Here is an 8,746-nt window from a genome sequence, read left to right on the forward strand (position 1 = left end):
GTATATGTCTTGTTCTTTCTGATTTACTTAACTTACTATGATAATCTCTAGTTGCATCCATGTTGCTGTAAATGGCGTTATTTCATTCTTTTGCATGGCGAAGTAATATTCCACTGTATATATGTGCCACATCTTCTTTATCCATTCATCTGTCGATGGACATTTAGGTTGTTTCCAGGTCTTGGCTATTGTAAATAGTGCTGCTCTGAAGCATAGGGGTACATGACTAATACATTTTTTTTTAAAAGACATTGTTTTGAAATTATGGGTTTTTTTAATTTTTGTTTTTTGGCTGCATTGGGTCTTCGTTGCTGCGCGCGGGCTTTCTCTAGTTGTGGCAAGTGGGCGCTACTCTTCGTTGCAGTGCACAGCCTTCTTGTTGCAGTGGCTTCTTGTTGCAGAGCATGGGCTCTAGAGCGTGCGGGCTTCAGTAGTTGCGACATGTGGGCTCAGTAGTTGCAGCATGCGGGCTCTAGATTGCAGGCTCAGTAGTTGTGGCTCACGGGCTCTAGAGCACAGGCTCAGTAGTTGTAGCGCACGGGCTTAGTTGCTCCGCAGCATGTGGGATCTTCCCGGACCAGGTATTGAACCCGTGTCCCCTGCACTGGCAGGTGGATTCTCAACCACTGCGCCACCAGGGAAGCCCCCCAACTAATACATTTTTTGTTTGTTTGTTTTGTTTTGTGGTACACGGGCCTCTCACTGTTGTGGCCTCTCCCGTTGCGGACCACAGGCTCCGGACGGGCAGGCCCAGCGGCCATGGCTCACGGGCCCAGCAACTCGGCGGCATGCGGGATCCTCCCGGACTGGGGCACGAACCCGTGTCCCATGCATCGGCAGGCGGACTCTCAACCACTGTGCCACCAGGGAAGCCCGACTAATACATTTTTAAATTAATTTTTGAAAACTATTTTTGGGGGCTTCCCTGGTGGCGCAGTGGTTGAGAGTCCGCCTGCCGATGCAGGGGACACGGGTTCGTGCCCCGGTCCAGGAAGATCCCATATGCTGCGGAGCGGCTGGGCCCGTGAGCCATGGCCGCTGGGCCTGCGCGTCCGGAGCCTGTGGTCCGCAACGGGAGAGGCCACAACAGTGAGAGGCCCGTGTACTGCAAAAAAAAAACAAAAACAAAACTATTTTTGTTGTGGGATATAATGCATAAACAGAAAAGAGCATAAGAATAAATGTACAAAAATATATAGCTTCATGAATTATTATTTTTTAAAAGCTCCATAATGGACATTTATTTCATAAAGCAAAGATGGAATACTATATAATACATATAGATTATAGATTATAAATAGATAGAATTATATAATTCCTGTGGTAAAGGAAAAGCAATTTCCACTGCCATTTGGTTATCAAAATGGACTGAAGAAAAAAGAGGTAATTGAACATGTTATATGGAAGAACTGGAAAAGCTAGAATTTTATTTTTCCAGCTTTATTGAGGTACAATTGACATAGAAAGTTATATATGTATGTAAGGTATACTCATAGTGATTTTATGTGTGTGTATATTGCAAAATGATTACCACAATAAGATTAGTTAACACATCACATCATATAGTTAAAATATTTGTGTGTGTGATGAGAACTTTCAAAATCTACTTTCTTAGCAACTTTCAAACATACAGTAAAATATTGTTAACTATAATTACCATGCTGTACATTACATCCCCAGAGCTTATTTATCTTGTAACTAGAAGTTTATACCTTTGGACCACCTTAACCCGTTCCCCCACCCTGGCAAGCACCAATCGCTCTCTGTTTCTGTGAATTTAGTTGTTTTAGGTTCCATGTAAAAGTGAGACCATACAGTATTTGTCTTTCTCCATCTGACTTATTTCAGTTAGCATAATGCCCTCAATGTCCATCCATGTTGTTGCAAAAGGCAGGATTTCCTTTTTTATGGCTGAATAATATTCCATTGTGTATATATGCATGACATTTTCTTTATTCGTTCATCTGTTGATGGACATTTAGATTATTTCCATGTCTTGGCTATTGTAAATAATGCTGCAGTGAACATGGGGGTGCAGATGTCTCTTCAAGACAGTGATTTTATTCTTTTGGATGTGTACCTAGAAGTGGAATTGTTGGATCATATGGTAGTTCTGTATGCACATGCAAAAGAATGAAACTGGACCCATATCTCACACCACTCAAAAAAATTAACTCCAAATGGATTAGACTTAAATGTAAAACCTGAAACCAAAATATATAAAGAACTCACATAACTCAATAGCAAAAAACCCAATCTGATTAAAAAATGGGCAGATATGAATAGACATTTCTCCAATGAAGACATACAGATGGTCAGCAGGTACATGAAAAGATATGCAACATCATTAATCATCAGGGAAATGCAAATCAAAGCCATAATGAGATATCACCACACTCCTGTTAGAGCAGCTGTTATCAGAAAGACAAGAGATAACAAGCGCTGGTGAAGATGTGGAACAAAGGGGACCCTTGTGCCCTGTTGGGGGAAATTGAAATTGATGCAGCCACTATGAAAAACAGTATGGCGGTTCCTTAATGAATTATTTTAAGATGAACATTCATGTAGCCACCACTCGGGTTGTGCAAGCACCCCAGAGGCCTCTCTGTTCCATCTTCCTTGCCAAGCACAGCCCCCTTCCTTCCCCTGAAGGTGACCACCGCCCTGACATTCCATATTCACTTGAGTATTTCTGGATACTCAATTCTCTTTCATTAGTCTGATTACCTAGACCCAAGTCCGCATGGAAATTTGGTTTATAATAGAGATGGCCTCTCAAATCACTTAGGAAAAGATGGATATTTAAATAAATTTTATTGGGATAACTAGATAACCATCTGGAAAAAGATAAAATTAGATCCATAGCCTAAACCATTCACCAAAATGCCAAGTGAATCAGAGCTAAATGTTAAAAATAAAACCCTAAAAGTAGTAGTTCTTTGATATATTCAAACAGAATATTATCAGCTTTGTAGCTGGTTTTTGGATTGGAATTTTTTTCATGCTCTATATAGTTCCCTGTATTACTAAAAATTGGAGCTTTTTCATTCATTTTTCTGTGTGTTCCAAACATTTTGTTAAATTCCCTCTTCCAATGTAACTGCTTCCATTTTATTTGTCCATGTGAGTTTATACCTTTTTCTTTCCTTCCCGATAAATTCAGTGAACTCTTGGAAAGGAAAATTAGGTAAGTGTGGTGTTTAATCACATAGTAGCAGACACCTTTTTCTTCGTCTGTTTTCCTGTCTCCACAGAGCTGATTTCTTGTGGTTGTTTATTTAACCCCTCTCTGTCATGATGGAGGCTTTTTAAATAATTGGGAATTGGAAATTTTTCTCTCCTCTGTATTAAGTGGATCAAGAAGCTGCTTGGGAATTTTGTGTGCCTAGATGGAGCATATCTATGATCTGGATTGACCTTAGGGTGACTGGACAGGGAACCAGCCGTTCCAAGGCAGGGAGGGTGGTCAGGATAAGCTAGGTTGTGCTACAGTAACAAACACCCTTCAAACTCGCAGGGGCTTAAAACAACAAAGTTTGTTTCTCACTCAAGCCACTTTTCCATCACGGGCTGTGCTCATCATGGTCACTCAGGGACCCAGACAGAAAGGAGTGCCGTCTGTGGTGGATCTGTTGTTTCAGGGCCAGGAAAAGAGTGTCTGGTGAGCCACAGCCTGGCTCTGAATGCTTCTGTCAAGAAGTTCACATTTCCTTGATGTCAAAGAAGTCCCATGTCCATGCCTCAGTCTAGCAGGGATGTGTGTTCCTCTGGGAGAGGCACCGTGTTTGAGTGAGCAGTAATACAGTCTGAACACAGACGGCTCTTTGGAGAGAAACATTACGATTTATGGCCTGACCAGGGGTGGTGGATACACACTTGGCTGGCACTCTGGCTGGATGCTAGAGGAAGGGCAGGAAGCGATTAAATATTTTACCCATCAGAGGAGTGAACGGCTGAGGGCTGCCATTCAGCAGGCGAGGAACTGCTGCCTGTTACATATCTGGCAAAATAGGAAAACATTCCTGGCTTGGTGAGGGGAAGGGTGAAATCCTGAAACCCTTTAAAAAATCAAATTATTCCTTTCTGAGTGAATTAGGAATCAATGCTCCTTCTCACTACCCTTCCAGAAAAATCACAGCTTCTGCGGTGAGCTTGTCTGTGTGACAACTAACGCACAAAAATGCAAGATGGCCCCTCCCCTTACACTTGCCGAACTGTGGGTATCAGGACCAGCCTGCTCCCCGAGAATATAGAAACAACACCTTTCATCTAACAACTGTTTCTGCTGAGAATAATACAGGCTCTTTCTGGCAACATGGCTTCTCTCCAGGGAGAAGGTTTGGTGAAGTAGAAAGAACATATGGTGTCTGCATTCAGAAGGATCTGAGTTCAATCCTTCTTTTGCTATGAGGTAACTTTGCCTTTTCTTTCTATACACTTAAAACTGTTCTAAAAAAATCAATTCTATTAAAAAAAAAAAAAACCCACTCTTTTCAATGGAAAGAGTCAGGGGAAAGTGTCCAGAAGAGCCAACCAATCAGGAACATCCAGTTTAGAACTTATGGGAGCAAGAAATAGTTTTATTGTAAATGTAATCATTTCGCTTTCTCTTTCTCTACTGAAATTCGGTTGTGTTCTTATTTTTGTCCTTAAAATGAGAGTATAATTAGGATGTAAAATCTAGGATTCCCATTTACTCAGTTTATTTCAATGACTTTCTCATTTCTAAAATTTCTAATCTACCAGTGGTATGCTGGTAAACTGCCTCTGAAAACAAACTAAAACCCCTGATTTATATAGTGTTGCTGATTTCTGTGGTATAAATATTCCCAGCACAGCCAGTTTCAATCTGCCAGTGATTTACCAGCCAGCTTGTGTGAGTTTCAGCACACCACTGCTCTTGTCCAAATTTACTTCATAGTTTCTTGCTCTTTTCAGTGAAATGTAATCATTTCACTTTCTCTTTGAGCATCCAAACATACTGTAAGCCTCTTATGAGGCCATTCCATAAAATAAATTTTATCTGGGGTGAATTTGGTACCTTTTTTTTGAAGTATAGTTGATTTACAATATTAGTTTCAGGTGTACAACACAGTGATTCAATGTTTTTATAGATCATGCTCCATTTAAAGTTATTAAAAAATAATGGCTGTATTTCCCTGTGCTGTACAATATATCCTGGCTGCTTATTTATGTTATACTTAGTATTTGTATCTCTTAATCCCATACCCCTATCTTGCCCCTCCCCACCTTCCCTCTATTGTTTGCGTCTTTCTTTGCATTCAATTTCTTCTCTCCCCACAATCCACAGGTGGGTTTGCTTTTTTAAAAAATTTTATTTATTTATTTTTGGCTGCATTGGGTCTTCGTTGCTGCGTGCGGGCTTTCTCTAGTTGCAGCGAGGGGGATGCTACTCTTGGTTGCGGTGAGCAGGTTTCTCATTGCGGTGGCTTCTCTTGTTGCAGAACACAGGCTCTAGGCGCGCAGGCTCAGTAGTTGTGGCTCGCGGGCTCTAGACCACAGGCTCGGTCACGGGCTTAGTTGCTCCGCGGTATGTGGGATCCTCCCAGACCAGGGCTCGAACCCGTGTACGCTGCATTGGCAGGCGGATTCTTAACCACCGCGCCACCAGGGAAGCCCCACAGGTGGATTTAGCAATTGGCTCCATCCAGCTCCCCGCCCCTCTCGCCCTTATTCTAGAGCCAGGTGCGCTGATTCAGTGAGATCAGAGGATATCAGACCAGGCAGGCAGTTGACAGGATGGTGTGGCTTACCGGTTGCAGCGGGGATCCGCATCCTCCTGTCTCCTTTCTGGGCCTGCGTCTTGATGAAAGTCTCTGTCCAACTGGCGTGCAGGCGAAGCTCCAATCCAGCGCCCTCCAAGCGGCGAGGCTGCCTTGAGTTCTGGTCTTGTGTGCAGCGCTTCGCTTCCCAGCCCCTCTGCTGAGCGGGACCTAACAGCCTGCAGCTGCTCGGTCCCCGGACGGGAGCCCAGCAAGCTTTGGCTTCAGCCCTGCTCGCAGCTTTGCATGTTTCCCCATTACTGGTCCACAGAAGTATTCATCTCGTTTTTCGGGTCAGGCGGTGTTTTGTTTTCTAGTTTTACCTTTTCTGTATCACTGTTGTGTTTTGGGGTCAAAGCGGGTGTCACTTATCTGGAATGCTGGCACTGCACACGACCTCCTCTCCCTCTTTGCCTGTCTCCCTTCCAAGCACCCTGAGCACTGCTTCCTCTCTACCCCACCTCGCCTTGTCCCCGGCCTTTCTGGAAACTTGTTCCAATTCTCGCTCCCACTTTTCTTCCCAGAACCCCTTCCCGCATCAGTGGCTTGCATGCGCCCCTGAGACACCTGCAGTCACCGTAGCTGCTGCATCCCCAGGACACTCAGTCTCACTTTCTCTCACACGTGATCCCAGCTGGACCCTGTCGCTCAGTCTCGGCTCCAGCCCAAACACCCACTCACCCGGAGGTAACCGCCCGTAATCGCTCACAGCAAATCAGGCAGGCAAAACGACACTTCAAAACCTACAAAAACATGAGTAAATAATTTATAATACTGGGCTTCCCTTGTGGCGCAGTGGTTGAGAGTCCGCCTGCCGATCCAGGGGACACGGGTTCGTGCCCCGGTCTAGGAAGATCCCACATGCCGCGGAGCGGCTGGGCCCATGAGTCATGGCCGCTGGGCCTGCGCGTTCCGAGCCTGTGCTCCGCGGCGGGAGAGGCCACAGCAGTGAGAGGCCCGTGTACCGCAAAAAATATATATATAAATAAATAAAAATAAAAAGTAATAATAATAATAATTTATAATACTGAGATGAGGAAAGGTTTTCTAGCCATGACATGAAATCCAGATTTCTTAATAATGAAGTCTGAGCAATATTAAATTTTTTGTTTTTGTTTAACATCTTTATTGGAGTATAATTGCTTTACAATGGTTAGTTTCTGCTGTATAACAAAGTGAATCAGCTATACATATGCATATATCCCCATATCTCCTCCCTCTTGCATCTCCCTCCCACCCTCCCTATCCCACTCCTCTAGGTGGTCACATAGCACCTGAGCTGAGCTGATCTCCCTGAGCTATGCGGCTGCTTCCCACTAGCTGTTTTACATTTGGTAATGTATGTATGTCCATGCCACTCTCTCATTTCGTCCCAGCTTACCCTTCTCCCTCCCCGTGTCCTCAAGTCCATTCTCTACGTCTGCGTCTTTATTCCTGTCCTGCCCCTAGGTTCTTCAGAATCAATTTTTTTTGGTTTAGATTCTATATATATGTGTTAGCATACGGTATTTGTTTTTCTTTTTCTGACTTCACTCAGTATGACACTCTAGGTCCATCCACCTCACTGCAAATAACTCAATTTCGTTTCTTTTTATGGCAGAGTAATATTCCATTGTATATATGTGCCACATCTTCTTTATCCATTCATCTGTCGATGGACACTTAAGTTGCTTTTGTGTCCTGCCTATTGTAAATAGTGCTGCAGTGAACATTGTGGTACATGACTCTTTGAATTATGGTTTTCTCCGGGCATATGCCCAATAATGCGATTGCTGGGTCGTATGGTAGTTCTTTTTTTTTAGTTTTTTTAAGGAACCTCCATATTGTTCTCCATAGTGGCTGTATCAGTTTACATTCCCACCAACAGTGCAAGAAGGTTCCCTTTTCTCCACACCCTCTCCAGCATTTATTGTTTTTTGGGTTTTTTTTCGGTACGCGGGCCTCTCACTGTTGTGGCCTCTCCCGTTGCGGACCACAGGCTCCGGACGCACAGGCTCAGCAGCCATGGCTCACGGGCCCAGCCGCTCCACGGCATGTGGGATCTTCCCAGACAGGGGCACGAACCCGTGTCCCCTGCATCGGCAGGCGGACTCTCAACCACTGTGTCAGCAGGGAAGCCCTAACGTTTATTGTTTATAGACTTTTTAATGATGGCCATTCTGACTAATATTAAACTTTTGTGCAGTATTAAGAAAAAATGATTTTGTAAAGACAAACAAAAAGGAAAACGTCCACCACTCAAGACAGTCTAATTTCCCTAAAATAGAAAGGTGGCTAAAATTCAATGAAGACTAACAAGCCAGTAGCAAAATGGTGAGATAGGAATGGGCAACACACCAAAACAGAAAAGTCAAATACCAATAAACTGAAAATTTGCCAAACATCACTAAATTAAAAAAAATGAAGCAGTTATATAATCTATTTTTACTACTCAAGACTGGCAGTTTTAAAAATTGATAATAGAGGGAGTTGGTAAGCACATAATAGGTATCTTTGTTATCACTGCAATAACATAAATTGGTAAAAACTTTTCGGCAGGCTATATTAACAATGTGTTAAAATGTTAAGGGTCCCCACTCTGACCCAACAACTCTACTTCCAGGTATACATCCTGAGTGAGTCTCAGCTGGGCTCAGAGAGGAGCGGGACTGGTATTTTCACCGTGGGCAGCAACACAGTGGAAGCCCCCATGTGCCTATCACTAGGAGCCATGATGTAATGCTGGGGCAGCTACACGCTGGAATGATGCTTGTTGAGAGTGAGGCACATCCCTGGCACATGTCCAAGATACACGGGTAAGTGAAAAGGCAGGTCGCACAACAGCGTGAGTAGAATGTTCACATTTTTGTAAGAGAAAAGTGGGTTGATATATGCAAACAGAAGGCAATATACTGAATGTTCACCAAGCTGCTAGCAATGGAGATCCCAGAGAGGTGGGGATGAGCACTTATACTTTATATATA

The 8,746-nt window shown here is 43.6% G+C and overlaps 1 protein-coding gene across 7 annotated transcripts in view; it reads left to right on the forward strand.

The window, feature by feature from the left end:
- ST3GAL2 (ST3 beta-galactoside alpha-2,3-sialyltransferase 2) overlaps window positions 1-8,746 on the forward strand; it is a 67,471-nt gene that overhangs the window by 48,786 nt on the left and 9,939 nt on the right. For 6 of the 7 annotated variants that reach the window (XR_010939337.1, XR_010939341.1, XR_010939343.1 and 3 more), the window contains one exon: window positions 8,386-8,578. The gene's annotated coding sequence lies outside the window, so the exon portion shown is untranslated. Of the gene's footprint in view, window positions 1-4,330; window positions 4,412-8,385; window positions 8,579-8,746 lie in introns of all 7 variants that reach the window. The other variant, XR_010939342.1, reaches the window with a different exon arrangement.

The sequence above is a fragment of the Pseudorca crassidens genome, chromosome 20 (assembly GCF_039906515.1).
Source record: "Pseudorca crassidens isolate mPseCra1 chromosome 20, mPseCra1.hap1, whole genome shotgun sequence".
In the NCBI taxonomy this organism is placed as follows: Eukaryota; Metazoa; Chordata; class Mammalia; order Artiodactyla; family Delphinidae; genus Pseudorca; species Pseudorca crassidens.